This window comes from Capra hircus, chromosome 18 (assembly GCF_001704415.2).
Source record: "Capra hircus breed San Clemente chromosome 18, ASM170441v1, whole genome shotgun sequence".
Lineage (NCBI taxonomy): Eukaryota > Metazoa > Chordata > Mammalia > Artiodactyla > Bovidae > Capra > Capra hircus.
The window spans coordinates 59,603,693-59,618,647 of NC_030825.1; the positions used below are offsets into that span (position 1 = coordinate 59,603,693).

Sequence of the window (14,955 nt, forward strand, 5' to 3'; positions counted from 1 at the left end):
GAAGCCCGCATGCTTGAGCTTGTCTTCCGAAACAAGAGAAGCCACTGCAATGAGAAGCCTGGGCACTGCAGACACAACTCCATGCAGTGCAGCCACAAGTAGAGAGAGCTGGATCACAGCAACGAAGGCCCAGCATAAACAAACCAAATAAGCTGTAAAAAGGAAATAGAATGTTAACAAACTTACTGAATCAAACTTAGATTTCATTCACTTTTAATGTCCCAAAGATGCCAAAATACAGGCGAAGGGAATGGCCGCCCACTCCAGTTTTCTTGCCTGGAGAATCCCATGGACAGAGGGGCCTGGCAGGCTACAGTCCATGGACTCCCATAGTGTCCGACATGACTGAGCCAACTGAACAACAACTTCCTCGCATAGCAGAGTAAGTGCTGAAAAACAAACTTAAACCTCTAACTTTCCTCCTGCAGATTCTTAAGTGATGTCCAGTTGCTTTTGAAATAACGTCCTCAATTAATACGCCTTGCAGAAATCAGCCTCTACCTGGCATTATCCCATCCTCGTTCCCACGGTGCAGTCACACTGGCTGGTTTTCTGTTCAGTAAATATCTTTCTGTGTCAGAGTACTCAGGCTCTTCTCTCTGCTTACAAAACTCTTCCATTTCCCACCTTGCCAATCCTAAGTGTTTCTTCCTCACAGAGACCTTGTCTGACTTCTCGATGTAGGTCAAGACTTTCTGTTGAATCTTCTCTTAGCACCAGGCCTGTTTCAGAGAACATATAAAAATAGTGATGTTAAAATTATGGATGTAATTGGCCGGCTGGCTGCTGGATGGTAAGCTCTGTCATGTTCACTGCTGTGCTCCCAGTTAGGGACACAGAGTTGATACTTACTGAGTTTTGATTGAACGAAAGAAAAAAATAAAGACAACTCTTCTTGTTTCAGTCAGTTGTGTATTTTCATGTGCATGCATGAGTGCATGGATATGTCACTCCATGATTTTAGTACAAAACCATCTCATAAATATGGTTTATTCTTAGAGCAGTTACAGTTGCATCTTAAGTGTGTATTCCATGGCCTTTAACCGTTTCTACCTCATCACATGAATAATGTAAATAGTAGTCAGATTACTGACATTGTGTGGGTTGAGGGGGTAGAGGGGGTGACCCTGTACAGTGACTATTTATGCTGTTCCATTGCACTTCAGCTCCCTGGAACTTGTTTCAGGTATTCTCAAGGAACTCTCTGGGGATGGCCTTTTATACTGTTACTTAACTCTTTGATTCCTTAGGTTCAGTTGTCTCTCCCAACCACCTGAGCTCAGGTGCTGTTGCCTCATTTCTTAACTGTTTGATGGGAGCTATTTATTAGAGTGACAGAGTTTTCTCCCCAGTAAGATGGACACAGATCTTTCTCTACTGTTGCTGTTATGTTGATGACAGGTTCATATGGATAAAGGCTTTAGAGTAATGCTTAGTGTGTATGAAGTGTTGAGACACCTCTCATCAGTGTGATGATGCCATCCTCATCACAGTCTGTGTTCTTTTAAAGCCACTCTGGACTTTGTCCTCTCTGAAGACAGCAGTCTTGATGGAACTCATGTAGATAGTGAATGTCACTCAGCGTGTAGAATGTAACACTTCTGCATCAACGACCCACTGTTGATTATAATTTGTATATTTTTCATGTCTTTTCCACACCCATGATGAATTCATGTTGATTGAAGGATATCATCATCTTATGGAAAAACAGGAAATTAAATTAGAGAGCAACAATTTGCTCCATATAGATTTGCATGGATGTGTCAGAATATTACTTGAGCTGAATTGACCTTACCTGTCTCACTTCTCCTTTTCTGTGAAAATAAGAACCCTCCTCAGGGCCCATTGGTGAAATGTGTTTTCATTTCAGGCACAGTTGACCTTCAAGGATGTGTTCATAGATTTCACTCCCGAGGAGTGGGACTGTATGGACCCTGCCCAGAGGACCTTGTAGAAGGTTGTGATGGTGGCGACCCTCAGGAACCTACTGTCTGTGGGTAAGGATCAGTTCCCTCTGAACTAGGGATCTACTTTGGGGTATCTGCATTTTCCCTCGCTGTCTCTTGGGAGCCCTGTTTTTCTTGACTGAGACGAAAACCTTGTTCACTCGGACATGTAAGGCTTTGTGTTTGCCATTGGGAATTCAAATCTGTCTTTCCTTCTGATGACCTGACCACTGTGTGATACACAAGGAGTTTTTCCAGACCTTGAGTGTTTATAAAGCTGATTTCAAACTTTGAAATATCCAGTTGCCTGTTTCATACCCCTGTGTTCTTGGTTCAATAACTCTAGGAAAGGAACTAGATACCTGATACATACTGCTGCTGCTGCTGCTGCTGCTGCTAAGTCACGTCAGTCGTGTCCGACTCCATGCGACCCCATAGACGGCAGTCCACCAGGCTCCCCCGTCCCTGGGATTCTCCAGGCAAGAACACTGGAGTGGGTTGCCATTTCCTTCTCCAATGCATGAAAGTGAAAAGGGAAAGTAAAGTCGCTCAGTCGTGTCCGACTCTTAGCAACCCCATGGACTGTGGCCTACCAGGCTCCTCCATCCATGGGATTCTCTAGGCAAGAGTACTGGAGTGGGGTGCCATTGCCTTCCCCACCTGATACATATTATACTGTATATTATACTGTTCCCTGTGCATTCAGAAGGAGGCAAATAGTAAAGTAATTTGTGAAATATTTTTCTGTCTGTCATAATGTCCTCACTTCTTGACTGACAAAAGAGCTGGCATTTTCCACCTGCCAGTGCAGGAGACACAGGTTCAATCCCTGGTCTGGAAGATCCCATGTCACAGAGCAGCTAAGCCCGTGGGCCTGAACTACTAAAGCAGCACTCTAGAGCCTGGAAGCTGCGATTACTGAGCCCACATGGGACAACTACTGAAGCCCATGCACCCAGGAGGAGCCAAAGCAAATGAGAAGCCAAACACTGCAACTGGAGAGTAACCCCTACTTACCCAACTTGGGGAAATGTCCAAGCATCAAGGATCACTCACTCCAGCCAAAGTAAATGAATAAACAAAATTATTAAAGATAGCAAATGCATTTATTTTTTTTAAAAAAGAAAGTTTGGATTCTGGAAGAAGCCAAGTATGACATTTCTTCTGAGCAGGAATTTCTGATTCTGACCTAAATCATACCTCTATTTTTATAGCACGAGAAAGATCCCTGGATTGTGGAGAATGAGGTGCTAATTAGCAGAAAATCAGATGAATTGGAAAGGATCAACAGTTTGATTTCAGGTCTGCTGTCACAAGGACAGAGAGGAAGCCACACCATTCACTGTGTTTGGGAAACTCTCGAAGTGCGAGAGTTCTGTGTGAACTCTCACAGGAGATTTTTCTTCTCTTCAACTTCCTGCTCTGTTCTTTGACCTGTGAAGTGTACATCAACCTCCAGTGGTGCTTTAGTGCCCACAGAGACAAAGGCAAGGATTTTTGGGTGTTTTTTTTTTGGCTGTACTGGGTGTCTATTTCCTGTATGGCCATTTCTCTATTTCAGACAAGTGGGGGCTACTCTCTGCTTGCAGGGTGCATGGCTTCTCGTTGCGATGGTTTCTTTTGTTATGAGCACCAGCTCTAGGCACACGCACTTCAGTAGTTTCGCTACACAGGCTCAGTATCTGTCCTTCAGCTTAGTTGCTCCCTGGCATGTGAGATCTTCCCAGAACAAAGATCGGACCCACGTCTCCCGCATTGGCAAGCTAACTTTTTACCATGCGGCCACCAGGATGTTAGGGAAATTAAAGAAATAGTCCTGTTTAGGCTTCAAGACAAAGCAGTGCATTCCTCTGTGCTTGCCTCCAACCTGCCTGGACACACCCTGACTGTGAGTACCCTGATTGCCTGCTGTGAGTGCAAGGCTTGCAGCACCATAGATAAGTTAGCACACAAATCTTGAGACTGTTCAACTTTGAGATTGTTCAAAGAGGCTCTGACCAACTCAGCCCCAGGCTTAGGAACATCCAAGTTTCGTAAGTCAAAACAAACAGCATTAAGATGAAACCAGAGCTTCTGTTTCCTCACAGATTGATGATATCAGTTTGCATCCTGGGATGATAAGCAGGAACCCCAAACTGCAGTGTTAAAGCCCCACTCATGGAGTAGACAGGCTGCTGGGGATCTTTACCCGATTGAGACTCCTGATGTGCTGTGTCTTGGGACTTCCCAGGGCTGCTCCAGTCGGCATGTGGGTCAGAAGCCAATTTGGTGATGTATCCTCTGCTGTTTCTATTTCCTTGTCTTTTCAGTTCAGTTCAGTCAGTCAGTTATGTCTGACTCTTTGCGACCTCATGAACTGTAGCAAGCCAGGCCTCCCTGTCCATCACCAACTTCTGGAGTTTACCCAAACTCATGTCCATTGAGTCGGTGATTCCATCCAGCCATCTCATCCTCTGTCCTTGCCTTCTCCTTTGGCCCCCAATCCCTCCCAGCTACAGAATCTTTTCCAATGAGTCAACTCTTTGCATGAGGTGACCAAAGTATTGGAGTTTCAGCTTTAGCATCAGTGCTTCCAAAGAACACCCAGGACTGATCTCCTTTAGACTGGACTGGTTGGATCTCCTTGCAGTCCAAGGGACTCTCAAGAGTCTTCTCCAACACCACAGTTCAAAAGCATCAATTCTTCGGCTCTCTCAGCTTTCTTCATAGTCCAACTCTCACATCCATACATGACCCCTGGGAAAACCATAGCCTTCACTAGAGGGATCTTTGTTGGTAAAGTAATGTCTCTGCTTTCGAATATGCTATCTAGGTTGGTCACAACTTTCCTTCCAAGGAGTAAGCAACTTTTAATTTCATGACTCAATCACCATCTGCAGTGATTTTGGACCCCCCAAAATAAAATCTGACACTATTTCCACTGTTTCCTCATCTATTACCCATGAAGTGATGGGACCCGATGCCATGATCTTCGTTTTCTGAATGTTGAGCTTTAAGCCAACATTTTCACTCTCCTCTTTCACTTTCATCGAGTGGCTTTTGAGTTCCTCTTCACTCTCTGCCATAAGGGTGGTGTCATCTGCATATCTGAGGTTATTGATATTTCTCCCGGCAATCTTGATTACAGCTTGTGTTTCTTCCAGCCCAGCGTTTTTCATGATGTACTCTGCATATCAGCTGAATAAACAGGGTGACAATATACAGCCTTGACGTACTCCTTTTCCTATTTGCAACCAGTCTGTTGTTCCATGTCCAGTTCTAAGTGTTGCTTCCTGACTTGCATACAGATTTCTCAAGAGGCAAGTCAAGTAGTCTGGTATTCCCACGTCTTTCACAATTTTCCACAGTTTATTGTGATCCACACAGTCAAAGGCTTTGGCATAGTCAATAAAGCAGTAATAGATGTTTTCCTGGAACTCTCTTGCTTTTTCCATGATCCAGCGGATGTTGGCAATTTGACCTCTGGTTCCTCTGCCTTTTCTAAAACCATCCTGAACATCTGGAAGTTCACGGTTCACGTATTGCTGAAGCCTGGCTTGGAGAATTTTGAGCATTACTTTACTAGCGTGTGAGATGAGTGCAATTGTGCGGTAGTTTGAGCACTCTTTGGCATTTCCTTTCTTTGGGATTGGAATGAAAACTGAGCTTTTCCAATACTGTGGCCACTGCTGAGCTTTCCAAATTTGCTGGCATATTGACTGCAGCAATTTCACATCATCATCTTCCAGGATTTGAAATAGCTCCCCTGGAATTCCATCACCTCCACCAGCTTTGTTCGTAGTGATGCTTTCTAAGGCCCACTTGACTTCACAGTCCAGGATGTCTGGGCCTAGGTGAGTGATCACATCATTGTGATTATCTGGGTCGTGAAGATCTTTTTTGTACACTGAGGCTAGACTGTTACTGCCTTGATCCTTAGCATATATCCCTAGCGGATGATATAACCTCTCCCTACTCACCAAGGAGGGGGCCTAAAGTGTGCCCTTTTATCCTCACACATATAGAAAGCCACTCTTACTCTTCCATAACTCTGTGTTTGTATTTCAGTTTGGCATTTGTGCAGAGAGAGCCAAGATTTTGGCATCTGTATAACCTCTGGGTTCTGCTTCAACCCAGACCCCTGACTTGTTGATTCAGAGGAACATCTTTCAACACGTTCTGATGTCTCTAAGATGTGACAGGACCAGACACAACACAGCCCAAAGGAACACGCAGGGCCCCTCACTGACGTTCTAAGGTACATACACTGAGGTTCTCAGGCCTTTGTTGTTGTTTTATTATTATTGTGTTAATATTCCTAAGGTTCCATTTTTTAAACTAGTACATGTATATTTAACTTCTTTGACTTTTTTTGGTATTATAGCTTAGGATGACGGAGTTGAAGCTTACTTCGGATCCTGTAATTATGGGAAAGAGCAAAGATTAAAAAATTCTCCCACTTCACTTCAAGGAAAAGCCTTACTGCCAAAAGCCACACTTCCTCATTATCACTGATTTAAGACCCCCAGCTCAGCTCCCTGTTTCCCTGGGAAAAAACCAGAGACACACTCCACGAATTCTCAGTCTATGCTGTTATCAGTGATGTGTTGTCGCTGTTTAGTCGCTCAGTCATGACTGACTCATTGCAGCCTTGTGGACTGCAGCACGCCAGGCTTCCCTGTCTCTCACCATCTCCTGGAGTTTGCTCAAACTGATGTCCATTGAGTTGGTGATGCTAGCTAACCATCTCATCTTCTATTGTTTAATTCTCCTATTGCCTTCAATCTTTCCCAGCCTCAAGGTGTTTTCCAATGAGTCCAATATTTGCATCATGTGGCCAAAGTATTAGAGCCTCAGCTTCAGCATCTGTCCTTCCAATGAATATTCACAGTTGGTCTCTTTTCGGATTGATGGGTTTGATCTCCTTGCTCTCCAAGGGACTCTCAAGACTGATCTCCAGCACCACAATCCAAAAGCATCAGTTTCTCTATGCTCAGCCTGCTTTATGAACCAACTCTTAAATCCCCTTTTTAATCACATCCCTAGCTGACTATTGGAAAAACCATAGTTTGTCTATAGGGAGCTTTGTTGGCAACGTGATTCGTTTGCTTTTTAATACACCATCTAGCTCTATCGTAACTTTTTCTCCAAGGAGCAGTCCCTTGGCTGAAATCCCCTTTGGCAGTGACTACAGTATTGAATTACAGTTTCCTTTGCCAGCTGCAACCCCACGTCCAAGGAGTGGTGGCTGCACGGGTGCAGGAGGGCTGAGAGGAGCTACTCCCCGATCAAGTTCAGGAGGGGCAGCAGTGAGGAGATACCCCTCGTCCAAGGTAAGGAGCAGTGGCTGTGCTTTGCTGGAGCAGCTATGAAGAGATACCCTAAATCCAAGGTAAGAGAAACTCAAGTAAAACGGTAGCTGTTGTGAGAGGGCATCAGAGGGCAGACACACTGAAACCATAATCACAGAAAACTAGTCAATCTAATCACATGGACCACAGCCTTGTCTAACTCAGTGAAACTAAGCCATGCCCTGTGGGGCCACCCAAGATGGGTGGGTCATGGTGGAGAGGATGACAGAATGTGGTCCATTGGAGAAGGGAATGGCAAATCACTTCAGTATTCTTGCCTTGAGAACCCCATGAACAGTATAAAAAGGCAAAATGACAGGATATTGAAAGAGGAACTCCCCAAGTCGATAGGTGCCCAATATGCTACTGGAGATCAGTGGAGAAATAACTCCAGAAAGAATGAAGGGATGAAACCAAAGCAAAAACAATACCCAGTTGTGGATGTGACTGGTGATAGACGCAAGGTCTGATGCTGTAAAGAGCAGTATTGCATAGGAACCTGGAATGTCAGGTCCATGAATCAAGGCAAATTGGCAGTGGTCAAACAAGAGATGGCAAGAGTGAATGTTGACATTCTAGGAATCAGCAAACTAAAATGGCCTGGCATGGGTGAATTTAACTCAGATGACCATTATATCTACTACTGTGGGCAGGAATCCCTTAGAAGAAATGGAGTAGTCATCATGATCAACAAAAGAGTCCAAAATGCAGTACTTAGATGCAATCTCAAAAACGACAGAATGATCTCTGTTCATTTCCAAGGAAAGGCATTCTATATCACAGTAATCCAAGTCTATGCCCCAACCAGTAATGCTGAAGAAGCTGAAGTTGAACGGTGCTATGAAAACCTACAAGACCTTTTAGAACTAACACCCCAAAAGGATGTCCTTTTCATTATAGGGAACTGGAATGCAAAAGTAGGAAGTCAAGAAACACCTGGGATAACAGGCAAATTTGGTCTTGGAATACGGAATGAGCAGGACAAAGGCAAATAGAGTTTTGTCAAGACAATGCACTGGTCATAGCAAACACCCTCTTCCAATAACACAAGAGAAGACTCTACACATGGACATCGCTAGATGGTCAACACCGAAATCAGCTTGATTATATTCTTTGCAGCCAAAGATGGACAAGCTCTATACAGTCAGCAAAAACAAGACCAGGAGCTGACTGTGGCTCAGATCATGAACTCCTTATTGTCAAATTCAGACTTAAATTCAAGAAAGTAGGGAAAACCACTAGACTATTCAGGTATGACCTAATTCAAATCCTTTATGATTATACAGTGGAAGTGAGAAATAGTTTTAAGGGACTAGATCTGATAGAGTGCCTGATGAAATATGGACGGAGGTTCATGACATTGTACAGGAGACAGGGATCAAGACCATCCCCATGGAAAAGAAATGCAAAAGAGCAAAATGACTGTCTGAGGAGGCCTTACCAATAGCTGTGAAAAGAAGAGAAGTGAAAAGGAAATGAGAAAAGGAAAGATATAAGCCTCTGAATGCAGAGTTCCAAAGAATAGCAAGAAGAGATGGGAAAGCCTTCCTCAGCGATCAATGCAAAGAAATAGAAGAAAACAATAGAATGGGAAAGACTAGAGATCTCTTCAGGAAAATTAGAGATACTAAGGGAATATTTCATGCAAAGATGGGCTCGATAAAGGACAGAGATGGTATGGACATAACAGAAACAGGAGATATTAAGAACAGGTGGCAAGAATACACAGAAGAACTGTACACAAAAGACCTTAATGACCAGGACAATCATGATGGTGTGATCACTCACCTAGAGCCAAACATCCTGGAATGTGTTGTCAAGCGGGCCTTAGAAAGCATCACTATGAAGAAAGAAAGCTAGTGGAGGAGATGGAATGCCAGTTGAGCTATTTCAAACTGTGAAAGATGATGCTGTGAAAGTGCTGCACTCAATATGCCAGCAAATTTGGAAAACTCAGCAGTGGCCACAGGACTCGAGAAGGTCAGTTTTCATTCCAAGAAAGGGAATGCCAAAGAATGCTCAAACTACCGCACAATTGCACTCATTTCAAATGCTAGTAAAGTAATGCTCAAAATTCTCCAAGCCAGGCTTCAGCAATACGTGAACCATAACTTCTTGATGTTCAAGCTGGTTTTAGAAAAGGCAGAGGAACCAGAGATCAAGTTGCCAACATGTGCTGGATCATGGAAACAGCAAGAGAGTTCCAGAAAAACATCTGTGTCTGCTTTATTGACTATGCCAAAGCCTTTGACTGTGTGGATCACAATAAACTGTGGAAAATTCTGAGAGAGATGGGAATACCAGACCGCCTGACCTGCCTCTTGAGAAATCTGTATGCAGGTCAGGAAGCAACAGTTAGAACTGGACATGGAACAACAGACTGGTTCTAAATAGGAGAAGGAGTACGTCAAGGCTGTATATTGTCACCCTGCTTATTTAACTTCTATGCAGAGTACATCATGAGAAACGCTGGACTGGAAGAAACACAAGCTGGAATCAAGATTGCCAGGAGAATTATCATTAACCTCAGATATGCAGATGACACCACCCTTGTGGAATAAAGTGAAGAGGAACTCAAAAGCCTCTTGATGAAAGTGAAAGAGGAGAGTGAAAAAGTTGGCTTAAAATTCACCATTCAGAAAATGAAGATCATGGCATCCGGTCCCATCACTTCATGGGAAATAGATGGGGAAACAGTGGAAACAGTGTCAGACTTTATATTTTTTTGGCCCCTAAAATCACTGCAGATGGTGATTGCAGCCATGAAATTAAAAGACGCTTACTCCTTGGAAGGAAAGTTATGACCAACCTAGATAGCATATTCAAAAGCAGAGACATTACTTTGCCGACTAAGGTCCGTCTAGTCAAGGCTGTGGTTTTTCCAGTAGTCATGTATGAATGTGAGATTTGGATGTGAAGAAGGCTGAGCGCTGAAAAATTGATGCTTTTGAACTGTGGTGTTGGAGAAGACTCTTGAGAGTCCTGTGGACTGCAAGGAGATCCAACCAGTCCATTCTGAAGGAGATCAGTCTTGGGATTTCTTGGAAGGAATGATGCTAAAGCTGAAACTCCAGTATTTTGGCCACCTCATGCGAAGAGTTGACTCATTGAAAAAGACTTTGATGCTGGAGGGATTGGGGGCAGGAGGAGAAGGGGGCGACAGGATGAGATGGCTGGATGGCATCACGGACTCGATGGACGTGAGTCTGAGTGAACTCCGGGAGTTGGTGCTGGACAGGGAGGCGTGCATGCTGCGATTCATGGGGTCGCAAAGAGTTGGACACGACTGCGCGACTGAACTGAACTGATTGCTCTTTTTGGCCACATGATGCAAAGAGTGGACTCAATGGAAAAGACCCTGATGCTGGGAAAGATTGTAGGCTAGAGAAGAGGGTGACAGAGGATGAGATGGTTGGATGGCATTACCCACTCAATGAACACAAGTTTGAGAAAACCCTGGGAGATAGTGAAGGACACGGAAGCCTGGTGTGCTGCAGTTCATGGAGTTGCAGAGTCAGATTCGACTTAGCAACTGATCAACAAAAATTGCTCTTTTTAAAGCAATGGTTAGTAAACTTTTTCAATTTCAAAATTAAAATAAAAAGAAGTTCCCATCACATACCTCAGTCCTCCAGTCACAGGCTGTAGGTTTCGACCTTGTGTGTCTGGAACTGAGCCATGTGGAGTCTGGCATTCCAGCTGAATGAAGAACAAAGAGGAAAACTTGTGATACGGGATGTCACTGTAAAATCGTACGTTTCCCCCAGGGATAGTTTTGTATTTCTCATTTTAGTTTGCAGTATAGAGAGAAATCCGGAAAGATTTCTTGTTTTCTTAAGATGGTTAAATTATTCTAATGGCAGGAAATGTTCTGCAGACAATTACTGCCCTACAGGGACTCTTCGGAGATCCAGGTTCCCAACCCCTGAATCGCCAGAAGCAGGACAGGCAAGAACCTGCTGATAAAACCATTTATTTATTTATTGCACTTGAAAATATGTGGGTTATTTTCAAATGCCTTTTGGTATTGATTTCTCACATAGTTTCACAGTAAGAGAGCAGGCCCTATATGATTTCAATATTCTTTATTTAGGCCATGAAACTTTTGCACCTTGTTTTATGCCACCTTCCAGTGTCTCCTGGTTAATAGTCTATGGGAACTTGAATAAAATTTGTACCCTGCTCTTGTGTGAAAATTGTATAGATCTTAATTATGTTGAATTGGTACACAATTCTTTTCAGGCCTAGTATATCCTAATGTCCTGTCCATTCTATTAATTTTTGAGAATTTAATATTGAAATTCTAACTAAAAATCCTAATTTGCCCACTGAAAAAATTGTAATATATAGTGGAACTGTCTGTAACTACTTTCAAAGCCTCATGTAAATGTATTGTCATACTTTCGTAATTTCAAAAAATTTTAAAAAGGAAAATAAAATCTTTATTGAAACTTTTCTACTTGTTAGGAGGACATACTGTAGTTTCCAACATACTGGTCTCCAAAGTTATAAGCTTTCACCTTAAAAATGTAACAGGGTGACACAGCGACTTGGGAGGCCAGCCCCCTCTGCTCAGCAGTGCCTCTGGTCCGCGGAACCCACCAGCTTCCACCTCTCCACTGTGCCCAGTGCTTGTTTTCCTGCATCCACAGGGGGGAGCTCAAAGTGACCCAGTTTAGTTCAGTTCAGTTCACTTCAGTCGCTCAGTCTTGTCCAACTCTTTGAGACCCCATGGATCGCAGCATGCCAGGCCGCCCTGTCCAGCACCAACTCCCGGAGTTCACTCAGACTCATGTCCATCCAGTCAGTGATGCCATCCAGCCATCTCATCCTCTGTCATTCCCTTCTCCTCCTGCCCCCAAAACCCCTGCAGCATCAGACTTTTTCCAATGAGTCAACTCTTTGCATGAGGTAGCCAAAGTACTGGAGTTTCAGCTTTAGCATCATTCCTTCCAAAGAAATCCCAGGGTTGACCTCCTTCAGAATGGACTGGTTGGACCTCCTTGCAGTCCAAGGGACTCTCAAGAGTCTTCTCCAACACCACAGTTCAAAAGCATCAATTCTTCGGCACTCAGCCTTCTTCACGTCCAACTCTCACATCCATTCATGACTACTGGAAAAACCATAGCCTTGACTAGACGGACCTTAGTCGGCAAAGTAATGTCTCTGCTTTTCAATATGCTATCTAGGTTGGTGATAACTTTTCTTCCAAGGAGTAAGCGTCTTTTAATTTCATGGCTGCAGTCACCATCTGCAGTGATTTTGGAGCCCAGAAAAATGAAGTCTGACAGTTTCCACTGTTTCCCCATCTATTTCCCATGAAGTGATGGGAACGGATGCCATGATCTTCGTTTTCTGAATGTTGAGCTTTAAGCCAACATTTTCACTCTCCTCTTTCACTTTCATCGAGAGGCTTTTGAGTTCCTCTTCACTCTCTGCCATAAGGGTGGTGTCATCTGCATATCTGAGGTTATTGATATTTCTCCTGGCAATCTTGATTCCAGCTTGTGCTTCTTCCAGTCCAGCGTTTCTCATAATGTACTCTGCATAGAAGTTAAATAAGCAGGGTGACAATATACAGCCTTCACATACTCCTTTTCCTATTTGGAACTAGTCTGTTGTGTCATGTCCAGTTCTAACTGTTGCTTCCTGACCTGCATATAGGTTTCTGAAGAGGCAGGTCAGGTGGTCTGGTATTCCCATCTCTTTCAGAATTTTCCAGTTTATTGTGATCCACACAGTCAAAGGCTTTGGCATAGTCAATAAAGCATAGATAGATGTTTTTCTGGAACTCTCTTGCTGTTTCCATGATCCAGCGCATGTAGGCAATTTGATCTATGTTTCCTCTGCCTTTTCTAAAATCAGCTTGAACATCAGTAAGTGCACGGTTCACATAATGCTGAAGCCTGGCTTGGAGAATTTTGAGCGTTACTTTACTAGTGTGTGAGATGAGTGCAATTGTGCAGTAGTTTGAGCATTCTTTGGGATTGCCTTTCTTTGGAATTGGAATGAAAACTGACCTTTTCGAGTCCTGTGGCCACTGCTGAGTTTTCCAAATTTGCTGGCATATTGAGTGCAGCACTTTCACAGCATCATTTTTCAGGATTTGAAATAGCTCAACTGGACCCAAATCCTCAAAATTTCCTGGAGGCTGTGGGGGAATGCATAAAATTCAAATTAAATCGGAAGAAGTTAAGGAGAAGAGAACTGTCTAGCAGCCAACAGGCACCAAAAGAAGAAATCAAAGGTAGGCACGGATTGCAGATTTTTAAGTCTGTCCCCAAACACTGACTATACCCTGGCTGCCTAGATGTTGTTGCTAAAACACTGGATGAATCCTACTAACAGGGGCTTCCCTTGTGGCTCAGCTGGTAAAGAATCAGCCTGCAATGCGGGAGACCTGGGTTAGATCCCTGGCTTGAGAAGATCCCACGCAGAAGGGAAAGACTACCCACTCCAGTGTTCTGGCCTGGAGAATTCCATGGACTATAGACGATGGGGTCGCAGAGTCGGACACGACTGAGCGACTTTCACTACTACCACCGTTTCTTCCTCAACATATGACAAAAAGTTTATTTTGTTCATCGACATTTCCATATTGTAATTATAGAATGTGCTATCTATTTAGATGTTAAAGGCAACAAATTAAAAAAAAAAAAAACAGGCTGTAATTTATGGGGGATCACAGGACTGTTAAACATCTCCCGGCCCCTTGCCCCGCCTGGCTCTTGCCCTGCAGACCTGGACGCTCCTAACCCCGCCCCTCGCCTGCAGCGATCCGCCCAGCCTCCGACTGGAAATCTCCGCCTCGGAATCCGAGAGAGCGCAATTTCTTGCGTAGGGCGGAAGGCCGCGAGAGAAGGTTGCCCGGCGGCCCTTGAGTTTTTTTTTCCTAGTGTAAAGGTGTGCTGCGCGTTTAGCCGACAAACCCGCCCTCGCCACGCCCATCTTCAGGGTCCGGCTGATTCCGCGGAAGTAATATCCCAACACCCCGCCGTCCGCCCCAAATAAACCCAGAATCCGCGGTTGCAGGTCGAGTGTTCGAAATCGCTCTGAGTCTTGTCCTTGCCGTTTGAATTTCGGCCTTCGGCCCCAGAGACAACGCCTTTCGGGATATTTTCCTGCTTAAAACTTAACGGTTAGTACCTACGCCTGTGCCTTGTAAAGTTCCCTGGCGCGAGGGGGATTCGGGCACGCAACCTCCACCGCCTCACCCTGTCGGCCCCTGGAGGTCGCGTCGACAGCCCCGCTCCGGAAGAAGCCGCGGCGTCCTCTCCCCGGTCCTGGGATTCTGGAGAGCCCGCCCGGCCCGAGACGCCCCTGGCTCCCAGCTTCTCTGCCCTCGCGTCTCCTCAGGCCGATCGTTCTGCCCTGAAGGCCTCCCTTCCTGGTCAGTCCTTTTTCCTCATCCCTGGGCTGGACGTGTGGCACCCAGTGTTTTTCCGTCACGAGTCCGTCTGGTTGGAAAAGGTGCGCTTTTGATAGGCGGGCGTTTCATTTACTCATCATTTCTGTAGATACGTGGGCGAGGGGGATCAGAAGCAGCAGTGACTGAGAGTGAAAGGCAAACTCAGAAGTGGAAAACAATGAGAGAACCCACGGGGTCGCCCAGGATGGCTGAGGCAGTTGCAAAGGGATGGTAAAATGAAATAGAGTTAGCCCTTAAAGCAGCGGGTGGG

General features: G+C 44.6%; 1 protein-coding gene and 1 long non-coding RNA gene across 2 annotated transcripts in view; one reads left to right on the forward strand and one right to left on the reverse strand.

The window, feature by feature from the left end:
- Positions 344-13,318, reverse strand: LOC108638021. The gene is made up of 3 exons (XR_001919554.1): positions 13,297-13,318; positions 10,899-10,975; positions 344-722 (listed from the first exon to the last, which is right to left on the reverse strand). It is a non-coding gene; the product is annotated as an uncharacterized LOC108638021 (long non-coding RNA).
- Positions 14,104-14,955, forward strand: part of LOC102179466 (zinc finger protein 665) — a 39,426-nt gene continuing 38,574 nt past the window's right edge. The window contains exon 1 of the mRNA XM_018062913.1: positions 14,104-14,414. The gene's annotated coding sequence lies outside the window, so the exon portion shown is untranslated. The remainder of the gene's footprint in view (positions 14,415-14,955) is intronic.